Genomic DNA, 20212 nt, shown 5'->3' on the forward strand with positions numbered 1-20212 from the left:
GTAGCACCATAAAGGCTAAGCTATCTCAACATGATAAAGCATAGCTAGCTGTCTTCACTAATCTCAGGTGAAGCAATGCTATGGCACAGATGAGGAGTTTATATATGATGCTAATATTCAAGTAGTCAGGTGGATGTAGGTCCACTTATAATTACCAATAATGTCAAACCCATCAGTTTGATGTATGAGAGTAAATGACACGCCGGACAGTGGCATGCGGTAATGTGTGGAACACACGCTCACCTAGTGGAACGCATGCCACTTCCAGTGATGTCATATCCGGTGGAGTGAATGCAGCAGCGTGTGAGATGCATACTATACCTGTGGAATGCACCGGACGTCACTTCCGGTGACGATATCTCCGGAGGCGTTACCCTAAGTGGCCTCATTGCTGGTCAAACAGTCACAGCACCAATTACAGTGTCATAGCCAGAGGAGCTCAAAAAACAGCATCACTTGGGGCCATATCAAGACACAGGCATGGGACCATTCACATAATGTCCCAATTCACACCGGCGTCGCACAACACGCAAATCCATAACTTACCCCATTAAATGTGCATGGAAGGGGCAGAAACCTCACATGTATCAACACATGGCTCATTTATGCAATGGATAGCATAACCAGATTATTCCCTCCTGTATATACAGGGGAGAAGGGCCACATAAAACAGTGTATTATTATATTGTCCACAACAAAATGATTAAAGAGTTCACACTATATTGGCAATGTACAAAAGAGGATATGTTAAACGTTGGTACTAGGAGTCATATAGGTACAGAGTAATAGGATTACCTTTGGTGGTACAGAGTCCAAGACAGAGACATAATTGTGCGATGTCAGCCAGTATTAAATTGATCAAGCTAAAGAAGTAAAGGCATAAAATTACAATGTGAGGGGCAACCAAAAGGATGTAATTCTTTAAATAAAGCAATTATAAGTACATTGCTCATTTAATCCTAATGGTGCCACTGTATTGAGATAGAAAATCTACCTAGTCTCGGCCTGCAATATCAATCTGTCCCAATTTCCACCTCTCTGGGGTTTAGGAATGTGATCAATCCCCATGAATTTAATCAATTTAATATTTCCGTTATGGTGCAAGTTCATATGTCTAGCAAGTGGAGTGTCTCTTTGATGTTAAACATCACCAACATGTTCACCTATACGGCGTCTAAACTCCCGGATGGTCTTACCCACATATTCAAGGCCACAAGCACATGTCGCTTTGTAAATCAGACCCAGGGTTCAACAATTAATAAAAGATCCTATATCATAATTTTTCTTGGTGACGTTGTCCATACAGCTCGAACCTGTCTGGACATATCGGCAGGACACACAATTGTGGCATTTGTAACACCCCTTATGGTTTTCAAGCCATGTAGTGGTTCTAGAAATTTGAAAGGTGCTTTGGACAAGTCGATCACTGAGGGATCTTCCCTTTCTATATTTTATTAAGGGACTGTCTGTTAGTAAAGTCCCAATATCAGAGTCCATTTTTAGGATGGCCCAATGTTTGTTAAAAATTTCCCTGACCTGTTGGGCTCCATTATCAAAGGTGGTAATGAACCTAAAAGATTCAGTGGTGGTAGATCTCCTCAGGGGTGCAAGCAGGCTCGATTGAGTCTGACCTCTAGCATGATGATAGGCTTTCCTCAAGATGTAGTCAGGATGGCCCCTAATCTTGAACCTCTCTCTCAGATCCCTGGCTTGAAGTTCAAAAGTAGTGGTGTCGATGCAATTCCTCAGTCTCAGGTACTGCCCTTTGGGTATACCCATTTTTGGATGTTTGGGGTGACTACTGTCCCACTGTAAAAGGGAGTTTGTCGCTGTCGGTTTTCTGTGAGTACATGTGGACAATTCACCTACATTGTTTTTGGTAATTAGCAAATCCAGAAAAGGTAGTTTCGATGTCTCTAGTACAGAGGTAAAGAACATTCCTATATCATTCTCATTAAGAGCAGAAATGAACTTACTAAAGTCCTGCCGACCACCATTCCCGACTAGAAACACATCATCGATGTAACGTGCCCAAAATTCCAGTCTGGAGGTGTGTTTAACCAGAAGACCCGCAAAGACCCTAGTGTCTGGTACACTTTATGGTCAAACAGGAAGTAGTTCCGTGTGAGGCAAAATTCCAACAATTTAATGACAAACTCCTTATGGGCCTGATATTGACACCCCCTGGTGCTGAGAAAATAATGCACTGCTTGCAAACCCTTCTCATGAGGAATGGAAGAGTAGAGGGACTCAACGTCAATACTCCCAATCATCACTCCAGGTTCGACAGATAGTCCCTCCAATTTCCGCAACAAGTCAGGAGTATCACGTACAAAGGATTGTAATGACGTGACATAGGGTTTTAGAACTTTGTCCAGATAAATGGCAAAATTTCTGTGTCAAACTGCTAATTCCCAAAACACTGGGTCTACCCTTCAAAGGTTTCAGACCCTTGTGAACCTTCGGAAGGCAGTAAAAGGTTGCAGTGACTGCATGTTGGGGTAGAAGAAAATCATATTCCGTTTTGTTAATAACCTTTTTAGAGAGGCCTTCATCAAGTAATTTCTTAAGTTCATTGGTATAAACAATAGTAGGGTTGTAGGACAAGATTTCACAGCCTTGGCGGTCACTGAGAAGGTCCTCATAAATCTACTTGTAATGAGGAGTGTCCAGGACAACCACATTGCCACCTTTGTCAGAGGGTTTAATGACAATGTGGCTGTCCTGTTCCAAACCCCTGAGGTCTGCCATCTCCACCCTACTACAATTGTATGTGGTGAACCTAGGTGATGCAGACAGTTCCCACAGATCCTTAGAAAGAGGTTTACAGAAGATATAGATGGCTGATACATCATTAGAAGGTGGTGGATTTTTTGTACTTTTAGTTTTTAGAGAAGTAAATGGGCCCATGCCCAAAAGGTTAGGGTCCATGTCTCCGATACTGTTTTATAGTCTAACATCAGAGAGTATTTCATTTGGAATACCCATATCTTGACAAGTACGGTTATCCTGCCTAAGGAAATGTTTCCTCCACCCTAATTCGCAAACATGATAGACTCTGCTATAAGCCACCTACTATTTTAGTGGCAGTGAACTTCAGCTGTTTTCAGAGTAAAAAAAAAGATTTTTTGTCTTGCTAGGCAGAGTCCACAAAAGATTTTTTTGTGTCGCAAACGTGATACACACTGCTAAAAGTCACCTACTATTTTAGTGGCGGTGAACTTCAGCTGTTTTCAGCGTAAAAAAATAGATTTTTTGTCTTGCTAGGCAGAATCCACAAAAGATTGTTTTGTGTCGCAAATGTGATACACTCTGCTAAAAGCCACCTACTATATTAGTGGCATTGAAGTTCAGCTGTTTTCAGAGTAAAAAAATAGTAAACGTGTTACACTCTGCTACAAACCACCTAGTCCTTTAAAGGTGGTGAAATTCAGCTGTATGCAGAGTAAAAAAATCTATTTTTTTCTGTTCCTAACATGATGCAGCAGGGGACATCTCAGTTTGAAAAAGTTTGGAGAATATCTCGTATGTTATATAGGCCTCATCCACAGTTCCATACTAAAAAAATACTTTATTCTGTTGGTAACATTATACAGCAGGGGACATCTCAGTTTTAAATAGTTTGAAGAATATCTCGTATGTTATATAGACCTCATCCACACTAAAAAAATACTTTCTTCTTCTAGTCATACAGCAAGCCATATCTTACCTTGTAATTTAGTGCCGATGAAATTCAGGTGTGTGCAGAGCTGTTGCAGAGTAAAAAATCTAATTTTGTTTTGCTAATATCATGCTCCTATCACAGTTCTTGAGCAACATGAGTGGGAAAAAGAGAGGTTGCAGTGGAAGGGGGAATAGGCTTGGTGTTCAAGGTATACATGTGGTAGGTCGTAATGTTAGTGAAAGCACTAGTGAACCAACACCGTCATGTCCTATCCGAAGACAAATGACAACTTCTGTTACTGGACGGGCTACTCCACTCCTTTTCTTTGGCAGCCGCACAGCGATATGCCTTGTTGATAAGGGCCAGAAAGAGCAGGTGCTCCAGTGGATGGCAAGTGATGCTTCAAGTGACCTCTCCTCTTCTTCCTCAACATCATACACAGTACAGTCCACAGAGGTGGCACCCCAATTACCCTTGCTTCCCTCCGTGTCACAACTGTCCAACTGCCCAACTGACAGTAGTGAACCACAGATGGACGAGTCTGTTGAACTGTTCACTCATTCTATACCTTGGGCATCAGAAGTGTACTCCAAACATTTACAAATGTCAAGAAGAGGAGGAAAGCATCTGCACCGATGCCCAAAATTTTTTCGTCTGGATTCGGGGCGGGATGGAGTAGAGTCCGAACAGGTTCCTGACCTTCATCAGCAGACGTTAACCACCGGGTAGGGAGGTGATCCTGATGCGACTCAGATACCTGAGGCTCATGCGGACCTCAGCCACCATCAGCTGCCACATCAACCGAACCTGTTGTTTCTTCCTCCTCTGTTACCGTGCCAAGTATTGTCATGCAGATTTACCACCACAGAACCTCCAGTTCTCTACTCGCTCCAGTCAGGCTGAGTGAGAGCCCGTCAGCTGTAATGGAAGCGGACATGCCTGCTGTGTTTGTTTCACCAAGCACACCATATGTTTCTCAATCCACCGTAACATCTGCGCCTGCACCTGACTCACAGTCCACCAGTTTGTCTGTTTCACCATAATCCGCTCTCTCTTAGCACTGCAGCCAGCCCTTGGTCCCGCAGTTGTGGTCACCTAAAAGATTGTTTCATTCTACACATGAGAGAGCTAGGAGGTTCACCATTAGTGTTGAGCCACCCCCGTAGTGTTCGAGTTCGGTTCGGTTCGTCGAACACCCGTGTGTTCGCCGAACTGTTCGTCGAACTGTTCGTCGAACACCTTCGAACACCGTTAAAACCAATGGCAGGCAAACAAAAACACATAGAAACACATAGAAAACACCTTCAAAGGTGTCCAAAAGCTGACAAACTGCTCAGAAGACATAACTAACACATGGAAAAGTGACAAGTACATATAGTCATGCGAAAATAAAAGAGGTGGAGGAGTAAAAGGAGGGGGAGACACAGATATAGGCATGTTATGCCCTTCTAAAATCCAAAAAGTGAGAAGCTGACACGGCCAGTCCGTTCCTGCCCGTGCCACCTCCGTGTCGCCGGGTTTGTGCCAGAGCCGCGGTGGACCCTGACGGCCAGCCCCCCTCTCCTAATACTGGTGCCTGTCCGCTGGTGGGTCGAGCCCCCCGCGGTGGGGGGGGGAGTAACATCTGCAGAAGAAAGACCATCTTCCAGCCAAACTAACATGTCGACTTCTTTTCGTGGACAATGTGATACGATCCCTTTGTTACGGACACGCCCATCGCTACAAATTCCAGATGAGGCACAAAAACAGCAGGTGCTTCAGCGGATATCAAGTGCTCCCTCAAGTGGGCTCTCCTCCACCTCAACTTCAACATCACAAATACTCCAGTCCTCAGAGGTGTCACCCCAATCGCACTTGCTTCCTCACAGCTCCCAAGTCTCCAGCTGCCCGTCTGAGTATGGGGTAACACAGATGGTTGAGTCTGCACTAGTGTTGAGCCACCCCCGTAGTGTTCGAGTTCGGTTCGGTTCGTCGAACACCCGTGTGTTCGCCGAACTGTTCGTCGAACTGTTCGTCGAACACCTTCGAACACCGTTAAAACCAATGGCAGGCAAACAAAAACACATAGAAACACATAGAAAACACCTTCAAAGGTGTCCAAAAGCTGACAAACTGCTCAGAAGACACAACTAACACATGGAAAAGTGACAAGTACATATAGTCATGCGAAAAGAAAAGAGGTGGAGGAGTAAAAGGAGGGGGAGACACAGATATAGGCATGTCATGCCCTTCTAAAATCCAAAAAGTGAGAAGCCGAGACGGCCAGTCCGCTCCTGCCCGTGCCACCTCCGTGTCGCCGGGTTTGTGCCAGAGCCGCGGTGAACCCTGACGGCCAGCCCCCCTCTCCCAATACTGGTGCCTGTCCGCTGGTGGGTCGAGAGAGCCCCCCTGTGGTGGAGGCAGCTCTAAGCTTTTTAATTTAAATTGTCCCTCTAATTTGAATGAATACACTTTAAATCCATTTACAAGGATCTATTGGAGGGCAAGTCTCATGCCAGCAGCCGCGTAATTCCAGCTCCAGTAGCGTCCACTAAAGCTGCTGCAGTTAAAAAGCTTTTATAAGGATCGAGCTCGGCTGTCCACCGCAAGGCATCCTAGTGCCAGTCCCAGCCCCTATGCCTTGGGGTGCCTCCTGATGCTCTTCACTAAGTATCCCGTGGTCCCGAAGCATTTCCTTTGAAAAAATTAAGTGTCCAAACTACAGGTGGTGTAGCTTGCTTAACAGCCGGGATAATCCGCTGACTAGCAGACACTGCTACTAGGCACAAAGTATTTCCTGGGCTAGATGCAGTTAAAAATTTGTAAGTAGATACTCTCGTTGGATGCTGAGAAAGCATTCCATAGAGTCTCCTGGCACGCCATATATGATTCTCTTAAAAAGCTTGGGGTAGGGGTCTAGGGGACCCTTTTATAGCCAAAATCACGGCCCTGTATCACAATACTTCACCTAGGCTGAAGATAAATGGAACTGTAGCACCGAGGGCTCGGTTGCTACAGACGTATTGCACCTCACCCAGAGGTGTGATATCTCACTCTCAGATAAGGATGGAGTGTGGATCAGGACCCGACTCCTGCATGCATTACACCACATTGCCGTGGGGCAGGGCGACCAATATGCCCCTGAGATGGGCACGACAGTCCCTGTCCCTGGCTGGAGTGGGGGGAGGGAACACTGAGGAAGGGGAACCCTGCAGTGCAGGAGCAGGGAGGAAGCAGTTCCTGGGTGCATTGAGAAGGGAGTATAAAAGGTGGGCACCATCTTAGTTCAGTGCAGAGAAGTCTGAGCAGAAGTGGCAGGGAGCAGGGGCTCTGCATGAGCTCTGCTCCGGAGGCGGGCCTAGTAACAGAGGCCCAGGCCTGCAAGAGGGAGAAGGAAGGAAGAGGAGCGGAGAAGGCTCCAGGAACGAGGAATGAAGGGATCCCAGGGGTGCGGACGGGCGAGTCGCCACCGCACGCCCGAATCCACCTGCGTGGAGGGGTCAGACCAAAGGGGGAGACCGGTCCCCGAACTAGTGGAGGCAGGAAACGACCCTCAGCTAGAAACTGGAGGCTCTGACATTTTATGTGGCGCAGCCCCTTGCTCCACCCGCTAGGAAGGCACCACATAGGGTCAGGGAAACTGGCGCCAAGTTTACCAAGAGGAGGCCCGAGGCAGCCGGACAGAAGTGTTGGTAAGAAAGGCCAGACAAAGGACACACAAAGGGGGTCCTGTGAAGCGCTCCAAAGTTATCTGGGAGTTGTCTGAGCCCCTCACCTGGTGAGCACAGTACGACGTGGGCAGCCGTTACCTGCAGACGTGGTCTGGATAATAAGAACTGTGAGTAAAGGCCCTGAACTGCATCACTGACTCCGTGTCGTTACTGCTGCTGCCCTGCACCATCACCCCCATCCTCCGCATACACTGCCCTGAGGCTATACTCCTCCCGTGGGGAGTTATGCTACGCTCTGCTGCACCCACAACACCAGCCTTAGCGGTCTGCCCTGTAGCGGCGGTTCACTCTGACCGCAATCCACGGGTGGCGTAGTCGGACATTTAAACATCAAAACCACATAAATAGTTCCGCCACTGGTTTGACCGCCCTGAGCCACGGAACCGGATCGCCGCCACGAAGACTACAACCACCAGCATCCACCAAAAAGGGTCCGGCTCCGGGTGTCCCAAGGCCCAGGGGGTGCGTCAGAACATTTTCATCACCTTTCACAATCACCAATGGGACAAGGCAGGGATGTCCTCTGTCCCCTCTCTTATACATCCTAGTGACGGAGCACCTGCTCTCATCAATTCGCCATAACCCCAATATTAGGTGGATTGAGGTGGGAGGCACCGAGTACAAGTGCTCTCTATTTGCTGATGATGTCCTAGTATATATCACTCAATCACATATATCCATTCCTGCTGTTATGGCTGAAATAGATCACTTTGTTACATGGTAAAATTTTAAAATCAATGCAGCGAAGTCTGAGGCCCTCGATGTCTCCCTCCCTAAATCCATATAGGATTCCATCCAGTCCAACTTTCCCTTTGCCTGGCCCTCACAGGGTATCAAATACTTAGGAATTCCTATTCATAGAGACCTCTCCCATCTATGTTATCTTAATTTTGGGCCCTTTATTGAACAATTCCATACAGACCACGGTTGGCAAGTTAGAACTGTAAGATTCACTACGTGAACCACTGGTGTTTTGTGGAAAAGCACATGTACACCGCGTTCCAAATTATTATGCAAAAAGTGTTTAGGAGTGATAAGGGAAGAATTTGTTTGTTTGTCAGTTAAACTCATTGATGGTGATGTGTGTCAGGGCTCTTTATATCACTGTAAGCAATTGCAGACACCTGTGCTAATTAGTTTGGCAGGTGTGTCCAATGAAAGGCAAGACTACTTAAGAAGGCTCTCTCACATTATTAAGCAGCCTACATTTTCTGCCAAAATGGGAAAGAAAAAGGATGTGTCGGCTGCTGAGAAGCAACAAATTGTGGAGTGTTTAGGTCAAGGCATGACTACAATCAACATTGTGCGATGATCAGGATGAAGTGTCTTGGCGATCAAGAAGTATGTAGCTGATTCACAGTACACACGTGTGCGTGCTGATAAGGGCAAATTGAGGACTCTTTCCTACAGGCAATTACGTCAGGTTGAAAGAGCAGTGGCAAAAAAGCCTTGTCATAGCAGCAGACAAGTTTTTGAAGCTGCTTGTGCCTCCAACGTCCCCCGAACAACAAGATGCAGGGTCCTTCAGAGGTTTGCAGCTGTGCATACGCCATCCTGTCGACCTCCTCTATCCACTTCACACAAGCCGAAACGGCTCCAGTGGGCCAAACATTACATGAAGACTGATTTCAAAACTGTTTTGTTCACGGATGAGTGCCATGCAGCGCTCGATGGTCCAGATGAATGGAGTGGAGGATGGCTGGTTGATGGACACCCCACGCAAACACGGCTACAGCGCCAACAAGGAGGAGGTGGAGTAATGTTTTGGGCTGGAATCATGGGGAGAGAGATTGTCGGCCCCTTTAGGATCCCTGAAGGCGCTAAAGATGAACTCCATAATGTATGTGGATTTTCTCAAACAGCACTTCCTGCCATGGTTCAAGAAGAAGAACCGTGTATTTCACAGCAAGATCATTTTTCTGCATGATAATGCACCATCTCATGCTGCACATAAAACATCTGCATCTCTGGCTGATATGGGCATAAAAGGGGACAAACTTATGGTGTGACCCCCATGCTCCCCTGACCTCTACCCCATTCAGAAACTTTGGAGCATCATTAAAAGGAGTGTCTATGATGGCGGCAGGCAGTTCACATCTAAGCAACAGCTCTGGGAGGGTATTCTGTCCTCATGCAAAACAATTGAAGCAGAAACCATCCAAAACCTGACAAATTCAATGGACGAGAGAGTTCAGAAGCTCCTTTCGAACAAGGGGTCCTATGTGAAAATGTAACATCACCTAGAATAAAGTTTTGAGTTGAAAACTGTTTGATTTCAGTTTCTAACAACCTGCTAATGCTTATAATTTCAAAAATGACCATTTTTTTGGTCTTTATTAAAATGAAAAGGTTGATCGAAAAGTTTGGGGGATCTAAGAGTGTGGCAACCCAGTAGTCATGATTACTTCGAATTCTGACAATATGAGGGTCAGGCTGCAGGTAGTGCAGCAAGAAGGCACTTATGTGTCTTGCGCATCTCGGAGCCCCAAAATTATTTTCCGGGCTAGATGCAGCTAAAAATTATTTTTAATTTTAAATCTGGTGAAGCTTATTATAGATGGCCTAATAGGATCAGTGCTGCACACTGCTACAAAGCCCAAATTATTTTCCAGTCAAGATACAGATAAACATGATTAGTAATTTGAAAGCTTAAAACGGTTGGTAGGGTGATTTTAACCAATCATCAAGCTTTTACTCTCCCCAGGATGACACAGGGGTAGAAAAGTCGTTTCGGATCCATGATTTGTTCATCTTTATGAACGTGAGTCTGTCTACATTATCAGTGGAGAGCCGCGTGCGCTTATCTGTCAGCACACCACCAGCAGCGCTGAACACACGTTCAGACAGAACGCTGGCTGCGGGGCATCACAAGATCTCCAAGGCGTAAGTGGCTAGCTCCGGCCATTTATCCAGATTGGAAGCCCAAAAAGAGCAAGGGTCCAGTGACACAGTCGTGGCTTCAATGTTTACTTGGAGATACTCCTGTACCATCGTCTCTAGGCGTTGACTATGTGTCAGACTTCTTGTCTCCTGTGGCCTTGCAAAGGATGGGCTAAAAAAGTGGTGAAATGATTCCGCAAAATTGATGTTACCAGCAGATACTATGGTTCTGTTACGGTTTGAGTGCTGAACACTTGACGGTCCCACGGTTGGCAAGTTGGAACTGTGAGATTCACTACGTGCACCACTGGTATTTTGTGGAAAAACACATGTAAGATTCTGCAACAGTCTCTGCTGATACTCCTGCATGCGTGCATCCCTTTCTATGGCAGGAATAATTTCTGCAAATTTACTTTTGTACCGGGGATCTAACAGTGTGGCAACCCAGTAGTTAGGATTATTTCTAATTCTCACAATTCGAGGGTCATGTTGCAGGTAGTGCAGCAAGAAGGCACTCATGTGTGTTGCGCATCCAGGAGCACCAAGTCCCTGTTGTGTTGGTGGCGAGGTAACAATCATGCTTCCTTCCTCTGTCCTCTCCCCCCAACCTCGCACAACAGAAATGTGATCAAGGTCTCCCTCATCTGATGAGTCTTCCATCAGTTCGTCCTCCACTTCTTCCTGGGCTCCTGCACCTTCCTCACTAGTTTGGCTGCTACCATGCGCCCTGGTAAAATCATCTCCCCCACCCTCACATGCCTGCCGCCCTGGTGCTGTCGACCGTCTGGACCTTGCAGATGTTAGCCCTTCCGCATACAACTCCTCCTCCTCTACTTCCTCCACCTCCTCTTGTGCCACCACCTGACTCCGAATTCTGTTTAACATGTGCTCCAGCATGTAAATCACCGGAATAGTCATGCTGATAATGGCATCGTCAGCACTAAACATCTTCGTCGCCATTTCAAAACTGTGCAGAAGGGTGCATAGGTCCCTGATCTGAGACCACTCCTCCAGCGTGATTTGCCCCACCTCTGAATCTCGTTGGCCCAGGCTATACGTCAGAACGTATTGCACCAGGGCTTGTCGGTGCTGCCACAGTCGCTGCAACATGTGCAGAGTTGAATTCCACCAGGTAGGCACATCGCATTTTAGCCGGTGAAGTGGCAGGCCCAACGACTTCTGTAGAGATGTAAGTCGCTGAGCTGCGGGATGCGAACGGCGGAAGTGAGCACACAGCGACCGTGCCCTCTGCAGAAGGCCATCTAGTCTGGGATAGTGGGCTAAAAATTGCTGGACAACCAGGTTCAACACGTGAGCCATACAAGGCACGTGTGTGACATTGCCCCGGCGAAGGGCCGCACCCAGGTTTGCAGCATTGTCGCACACGGCCTTCCCTGGTTTCAGGTCCAGTGGAGACAACCATTCATGAAATTGGTTCTCCAGAGCTGACCACAACTCCTCAGCTGTGTGACTCACATTTCCCAGACATTTCAATGTAAAAACCGCCTGATGACGTTGAGCCCTACTGCCAGCATAGTAAGGAGGTGTGCAGGATCCCTTCTGCGCAGTTAGAAAGCTTGTGGCATGACCAGACAGGCTTTGGGTGCAGGTGGAAGACCGAGAGGAGGTTGAGGAGGCAGAAGCAGTGGAGGAAAAATGACATAAAGAGGATTGACGCACAACTCGTGGGGACGGCAAGACTTGGACAGCAGCCCCTTGTCCTGCTGTCACCATAGTTACCCAGTGCCCAGTCAGCGACATGTAACGCCCCTGTCCATGCCTACTCGTCCAAGTGTCTGTGGTGAAATGCACCCTGTCACACACAGAGTTTCTCAAAGAAGCGGTGATGTTGTGTGCGACATGCTGGTGGAGCGCAGGCACACCTTTCTTTGAGAAGTAGTGCCGACTGGGCATCTGGTACTGGGGCACTGCGACGGACATAAGGTCTCGAAAATCCTCTGTGTCCACCAGGCGGAAAGGCAGCATTTCTGTAGCCAAGAGCTTGCAGATGGTGAAATTCAACCTCTTAGCTTTCTCATGGCTAGGAGGAAATGGTCTTTTACTTGTCCACATCTGAGGGACCGAGGGCTGGCTATTGTGCTTAGACGGGGTTGATAAGGGTGTCCCCGGCAAACTGCCGGTCTGTGAGGAAGATGCAGGCGGACATGTTAGGTTGCCTTGATCCAAAGGTGGTGCTATCGATGTCGGACAGCGCTCAAGACCAGCTGGTGTTACCACCTCCAAAGAAAATGATGACCTGCCAAACACGCTGGCTGTTGCGGGTAAAGAGGTGGCAGGTCTGCGCCCCAAAACAGGTGTGACTGCTGTCCCCCCAGTCACAGAGGATGAAGAGGCCGCGGATGCACAAGATATGGCAGACGGTGGTTGGCCCGGCCGGCTAGACCGCATTGTAGCACACTGAGCTTCCCACTGCAACTTATGCTTCATGTCCATGTGCCGGTTCATGCATGAAGTACTCAAACTATGTATTTTTTGGCCTCTACTTAGCTTTTGCTGACAAATGTTACAGATAACACGAGTTGGGTCATCTTTATCGATCTGAAAAAATGCCCAGGCTATGCAAGGCTTAGCACCCATGCGACCTGAAGAGCCACCACGACTTGTGGTGAGAGGCAGAGTTGTGTTTGAGGATGCAGTTGTTGACGTGCTTCCAGTACTACGTCTCTGTCCAGGAAGGCGCAACCTGACCTCGTCGTCACTAGCATCTTCCTCCACCTCCTCTGCTGACCTCATCTCTTGGCTGACTGTGGGTTGACAGTAAGTGGGATCTCCGACCTCATCATCATCACCCTGTGCGTTATCACACCCGTCGTCCTCAGAGCCAACCTGTTCCTGCCCTGACAAAAAACTAAAGTTGTCGCTCCAATCAGGTATTTGAGTCTTATCATCGTCTTCCTCATTGTCTCCACCAACAGGAGTTACAGTTTGGGAATGAGGGTCTACATTATGGTCAGAACCTTCTGCGTCTGGTCCTGGATCCGACTCATAAAGATTCTGGGCATCAGTGCAGATCATTTCCTCGTCTGGATTCACAGAAGCGCTGGAGTCGACCTCTGATTCCCAGGCTATAGTATGAGTAAACAGCTCTGCAGACTCAACCATCTGTTCTACCTCATACTCAGACGGGCAGCTGGAGATTTGGGAGCTGTGAGGAAGCAAGTGCGATTTGGGTGACACCTTTGAGGACTGGAGTATTTGTGATGTTGAAGTTGATGTGGAGGAGAGCCCACTTAAAGGAGCACTTGATATCCGTTGAAGCACCTGCTGTTTTTGTGCCTCATCTGGAATTTGTAGCGATTGGCGTGGCCGTAAGAAAGGGATCTTATCACATTGTCCGCTAAAAGAAGTAGACATTTTAGTTTGGCTGGAAGATGGTCTTTCTTCTGCACCTACCCCACGGACACAACCTTTTTTCCCCTTCCCAACACGCCTATTCCCCTTTCCACCAGCAGCAGGCCTTTTTCCACTCATTTTGGTGGTTAACTAATTCACAACTCTGGAGTTGTTTGCACAAAAAAACAATGGATGGTAACCGAGCAGAGCTGAGTGGCCAAACTGTGGTATTAGGCCAAAACTATTGGCTGGGTTAGATGCAGAAAAAAATTATTTTTAATTTGCAACCTGATGGAGGTCAGTATAGATGGACTAATAGACCAAGTCCCACACACCGCTAGAAGCCCAAATATTCTTTCAGATCTAGATGCAGAAAATTTTTTTATTCAATTTGCAACCTGATGGAGGTCAGTATAGATGGACTAATAGACCAAGTCCCACACACTGCTAGAAGCCCAAATATTTTTTCAGAGCTAGATGCAGAAAAAAATTATTTTTAATTTGCAACCTGATGGAGGTCAGTATAGATGGACTAATAGACCAAGTCCCACACACCGCTAGAAGCCCAAATATTTTTTCAGAGCTAGATGCAGAAAAAAATTATTTTTAATTTGCAACCTGATGGAGGTCAGTATAGATGGACTAATAGACCAAGTCCCACACACCGCTAGAAGCCCAAATATTTTTTCAGAGCTAGATGCAGAAAAAAATTATATTCAATTTGCAACCTGCTGGAGGTCAGTATAGAAGGACTAATAGAACAAGTCCCACACACTGCTAGAAGCCCAAATATTTTTTCAGAGCTAAATGAAGAAAAAAATTATTTTTAATTTGCAACCTGATGGAGGTCAGTATAGATAGACTAATAGACCAAGTCCCACACACTGCTAGAAGCCCAAATATTTTTTCAGAGCTAGATGCAGAAAAAAATTATTTTTAATTTGCAACCTGATGGAGGTCAGTATAGATGGACTAATAGACCAAGTCCCACACACTGCTAGAAGCCCAAATATTTTTTCAGAGCTAGATGCAGAAAAAAATTATTTTTAATTTGCAACCTGATGGAGGTCAGTATAGATGGACTAATAGACCAAGTCCCACACACCGCTAGAAGCCCAAATATTTTTTCAGAGCTAGATGCAGAAAAAAATTATATTCAATTTGCAACCTGATGGAGGTCAGTATAGATGGACTAATAGAACAAGTCCCACAGGCTGCTAGAAGCCCAAATATTTTTTCAGAGATAAATGAAGAAAAAAATTATTTTTAATTTGCAACCTGATGGAGGTCAGTATAGATGGACTAATAGACCAAGTCCCACACACTGCTAGAAGCCCAAATATTTTTTCAGAGCTAGATGCAGAAAAAAATTATTTTAAATTTGCAACCTGATGGAGGTCAGTATAGATGGACTAATAGACCAAGTCCCACACACCGCTAGAAGCCCAAATATTTTTTCAGAGCTAGATGCAGAAAAAAATTATATTCAATTTGCAACCTGCTGGAGGTCAGTATAGAAGGACTAATAGAACAAGTCCCACACACTGCTAGAAGCCCAAATATTTTTTCAGAGCTAAATGAAGAAAAAAATTATTTTTAATTTGCAACCTGATGGAGGTCAGTATAAATGGACTAATAGACCAAGTCCCACACACTGCTAGAAGCCCAAATATTTTTTCAGAGCTAGATGCAGAAAAAAATTATATTCAGTTTGCAACCTGATGGAGGTCAGTATAGATGGACTAATAGAATGATGCTATGCCCAAAAGATTTTACTTCACTAGGTGCAGTAAAAAAATTGGTATTCTATACACAGGTGGTATATCTTGCAACACAGATAGGCTACTCCACTGACTAACACACTCTGCAATAGGCCAAAAAGGATTAGCTTTGCTAGATTCAGCCAAATGCTGTGAAAAAAACTTGCACAGCACTGGCACAGACCTGCCTGGCAAAAACTGATAGGAACTGATGTAACCTAGTCCTGAAAAGGACTCCAATTACAATTAGTCTTTACTCCCACAATCTATCCATTTAAGAGCACAGACCTGCCTGATAAAAGTCGTAGGAAATGCTGTAACCTAGTCCTTAAAAGGACTGCAATCACAACTATTCCCTACTCCCAAGCTATCTGTATATTTGTGCGAAAATTGGCTTGAAATTAACAAGGTATAGCGCACACAGCAACAGCGGTGCCGTCTAACACGCAGCTGCAGCAGTGAGAAAATGGTGGCGACGGGGAAAATGGCTTGGTCTTATAGGGCAAGGACATGTGACATACACTGCCAATCACACATGCCCTTGCTTGTGTGAAAAAAAGCACTTCGCTCCGTGTGTGCGCTGCTGATAGGCTGACAGATTGCACCTCCCCACTGCAAATGCGGGAAAGAGAAAAAAAAATGGAGATCTTCATTGTTCCTGCAGAGATCCATCCCCTGCCCCTCCCCCCGCCCCGCTGTACACTCAAACTGCGTATTAACATTAATTTTCATCATTACTGAGAAAAAATCCAGTTATGATTTTGGTGCACGAACAGTTATCGAACATAACCTCGAACAGCCGAATTTTTCTCAAATTGTTCGTGTTCGCCGACCGGCTCGAACACCGCCCAAAACAGCTCGAATTTGAGATTGGCGAACAGTTCGAGTAGAACAACGCTCATCTCTAGTCTGCACAGCTGTTTACTCATACTATAGCCTGGGAAACGGAGGTCTGCTCCAGAGCTTCTGTTAATCCAGACGAGGAAATGATCTGCACTGATGCCCAGAATCTTTATAAGTCGGATCCAGGACCAGATGAAGAAGGTTCTGAGCATAATGTAGACCCTCGTTCCCAAACTGTAACTCCTGTTGGTGGAGACAATGATGAAGACGATGATGAGACTCAAATACCTGATTGGAGCGACAACTTGACTATTCGGTCAGGGCAGGAAGAGGTTGGCTTTGAGGATGACGGGTGTGATAACACACAGGGTGATGATGACAAGGTTGGAGATCCCACTTACTGTCAACCCACAGTCAGCCAGTCGATGAGGTCACCCGGGCCTTTGCCTGGCCTTTGGGATGTCGCGGTGGTCGGCTCCCTGGCCCATACCCTGGGGTCACTCTTTAAAAGGGTGGATAATTGTTAATTTTATAAGAGTTTGTGACACCACCTGTGGTATCTGGTGAGAAGCACCAGCGCTGCAGCAGTCCACTGAGGCCCGTGATAAGGCAGCTCGATGGTATAGCTCCCCACAGGTGGAGCTAGGTCTCAGGGCAGCGTATGCAGGGGGAATGCAGGACAGGCGAGACCCAGCTGGGTCAGAGCAAGAACTGAAACGGACACGGTCGTCACTTTTACTGGAGGAAATTCAGGCACATCCTGGAGCACTGTAGGGTGAAGGGTGCATATCAGGATCCTCCCCAATGAGCGGGTGTAGGGCCTCCTGTTTCTTGCCTCTGCGCAGTAAGTTTCTGACCTGCCTGGAGCTAGGCCTAACTTTGTCTCTGTCCTGCGTTGGCTGACCTTGTGGTAGGGCCTTCTCTTGAAGTTCACGCTCCCAGTATGCGGGGCCTAAGCGTCTCCTGGCTCTGTTACGTATCAGCACCTTAGCGATCCTGGGACTTGTAGTTCTCCAGGGATTCCGGTTATGCCTTACTGGGTCATAGAGATCCCGGTAAGCTCGGATCCGGTGTCCGGTAAATGCTTCGGGGTGAGCTGGTTAAGCTCCTCTGCCCCTTATGTACTAACTCGCCACTCGCCTTCGGCCTACTCGGGCCCTCAATAGGCTATACACACTAACGGCAGCTTGCCGCGCTTCACCGATCTTATGACACCGGCACACCTTAAGCTCTATCTGGGCTCCCTGAATCTAGCTAGCAGGAGCCTCGTGCTCCACTGCTGAACTATTAACTGAGTTCTCTAGACTAGACTGAGCTCCACTGCAGACTGACCTCTCTTAGGCTTCTCTACTGCAGGAACTCTTTAGAGGAACTGAACTGCCTAGCTCCACCTTCCCTATTTATATTCCTAACGGGCTCCCTCTGCTGGTCTGAGGTGGAAGGTGGAGATGTGTGAATGTTTATGGGGGCCTCTTGTGGAGGATTCCATCAATACACTCTTCTAGGATCTGTGATACCAAGCGCAGCGGGGTGTCACAGATGCTATTGACGACGAGGTTAGGTTGTGCCTTCCTGGACAGAGACGGAGTACTGGAAGCACGTCAACAACTGCATCCTCAACCACAACTCCGCCTCTGACCACAAGTCGTAGTGGCTCTTCAGGTCGCATGGGCTCTAAGCCTTGCATAGCCTGGGCATTTATTCAGATCGATAAGGATGACCCAACTCGTGTTATCTGTAATATTTGTCACCAAAAGCTAAGTAGAGGCCAAAAAATCCATAGTTTGAGTACTTCATGCATGTACCGTCACATGGATATGAAGCATAAGTTGCAGTGGGAAGCTCACTGTGCTACAATGCGGCCTAGCAGGCTGGGCCAACCACCGTCTGCCCCATCTTGTGCATCCGCGGCCTCTTCATCCTCTGTGACTGGGGGGACAGCAGTCACACATGTTTTTGGACGCAGACCTGCCACCTCTTTACCTGCAACAGCCAGTGTGATTGGCAGGTCTTCAGTTCATTGGGAAGTGGAAACACCAGCTGGTGTTGAGAGCTCTCTGACATCGAGAGCACCACCTTTGGATCAAGGCAACCTAACATGTCCGCCTTCATCTTCCTCACAGACCGGCAGTTTGCCAGGGACACCCTACTCAACCCCGTCAAAGCACAACAGCCAGCCCTCGGTCCCTCAGATGTGGACAAGTAAAAGACCATTTCCTCCTAGCCATGAGAAAGCTAAGAGGTTGAATTTCACCATCTGCAAGCTGTTGGCTACAGAAATGCTGCCTTTCCGCCTGGAGGACACAGTGGATTTTCGAGACCTTATGTCCGTCGCAGTGCCCCAGTACCAGATGCCCAGTCGGCACTACTTCTCAAAGAAAGTTGTGCCTGCCCTCCACCAGCATGTCGCACACAACATCACCGCTTCTTTGAGAAACTCTGTGTGTGACAGGGTGCATTTCACCACAGACACTTGGACGAGTAGGCATGGACAGGGGCGTTACATGTCGCTGACAGGGCACTGGGTAACTATGGTGACAGCAGGACAAGGGGCTGCTGTCCAAGTCTTGCCGTCCCCGCGAGTTGTACGTCAATCCTCTTTATCTAGAAGTTCCTCCACTGCTTCTGCCTCCTCAACCTCCTCTCGGTCCTCCACCTGCACCCAAAGCCTGTCTGGTAATGCCACCTGCTTTCTAACTGCGCACCTCCTTACTATGCTGGCAGCAGGGCTCAACGGCATCAGTGTTTACTTTGAAATGTCTGGGAAATGTGAGTCACACAGCTGAGGACTTGTGGTCAGCTCTGGAGACCCAGTTTCATGAATGGTTGTCTCCACTGGACCTGCAACCAGGGAAGGCCGTGTGCGACAATTCTGCAAACCTGGGTGCGGCCCTTCGCCGGGGCAATGTCACACACGTGCCTTGTATGGCTCACGTGTTGAACCTGGTTGTCCATAAATTTTTAGCCCACTATCCCGGACTAGATGGCCTTCTGCAGAGGGCACGGTCGCTGTGTGCTCACTTCCGCCGTTCGCATCCCGCAGCTCAACGACTTACATCTCTACAGAAGTCGTTGGGTCTGCCAGTTCACCGGCTGAAATGCGATGTGCCGACACGGTGGAATTCAACTCTGCACATGTTGCAGCGACTGTGGCAGCACCGACAAGCCCTGGTGCAATAGTTTCTGACGTATAGCCTGGGCCAACGAGATCAAGTGGTGGGGCAAATCACACAGCAGGAGTGGTCTCAGATCAGGGACCTATGAAGTTGACGCGCCCCCTGGGCCGTGGGGTACCCGGAGCCGGGCCGGTAGACGCTGGGGTTGTAGTCACTGTGGCGGTGACCCGGTCCGTGACCCAGGGCGGTTAATCCAACGGTAATTTGTATATCTGGAGTTTATAATGTCCGACTACGCCACCTGTGGAGTGCGGCCAAAGGGGCCGCCGCTGCGGAACAGTCCTCTGAAGCTGGTGGTTTTGCTGCAATGGTATTATTACTCACCACAGGAAGAGTGTAGCTTCAGGGCAGTGTGGGTGGATGATGGTGGTTGTAGTGCAGGGAGTCAGTAATGAACACAGAGTCCGTGTGATGCAGTCCCAAGATCTTTACTCACAGTTGTTGCAGTCCAGATTACAGGTACCAGAGCTATCTCACCCGTCGTGCTGTGCTTACTCAGTGAGGGGCTCAGTCCACCCCCAGATAGCTCCGGAGTACTTAGCAGTACCCCCTTCTGTGTGTCCTTTCTCTGGCCTTCTCCCTGCACCTCACACCCAGTGACACTTCTATCCGGTATCCTCGGGCCTTGGCGGGCGACTTGTGTTCCGTCCCCTGGGTCCTATGTGGCTACCTTCTTAGTGAGACTGGTGTGGCCTTTTGCCTGCAGTACATGAAATGCTGCAGCCTCCGGTTTCTAGTTGAGCCTTGCTGTTTCTCCTCTAGTTGAGGGACCGGTTCCCCTTATCTGGCCTGACCCCTCTACCTCCTGGTAGCAGCGGGAGTACA

Source organism: Phyllobates terribilis, unplaced genomic scaffold (genome assembly GCF_046119375.1).
Source record: "Phyllobates terribilis strain yellow unplaced genomic scaffold, ASM4611937v1 Scaffold_1__5_contigs__length_1240528914, whole genome shotgun sequence".
NCBI lineage: Eukaryota > Metazoa > Chordata > Amphibia > Anura > Dendrobatidae > Phyllobates > Phyllobates terribilis.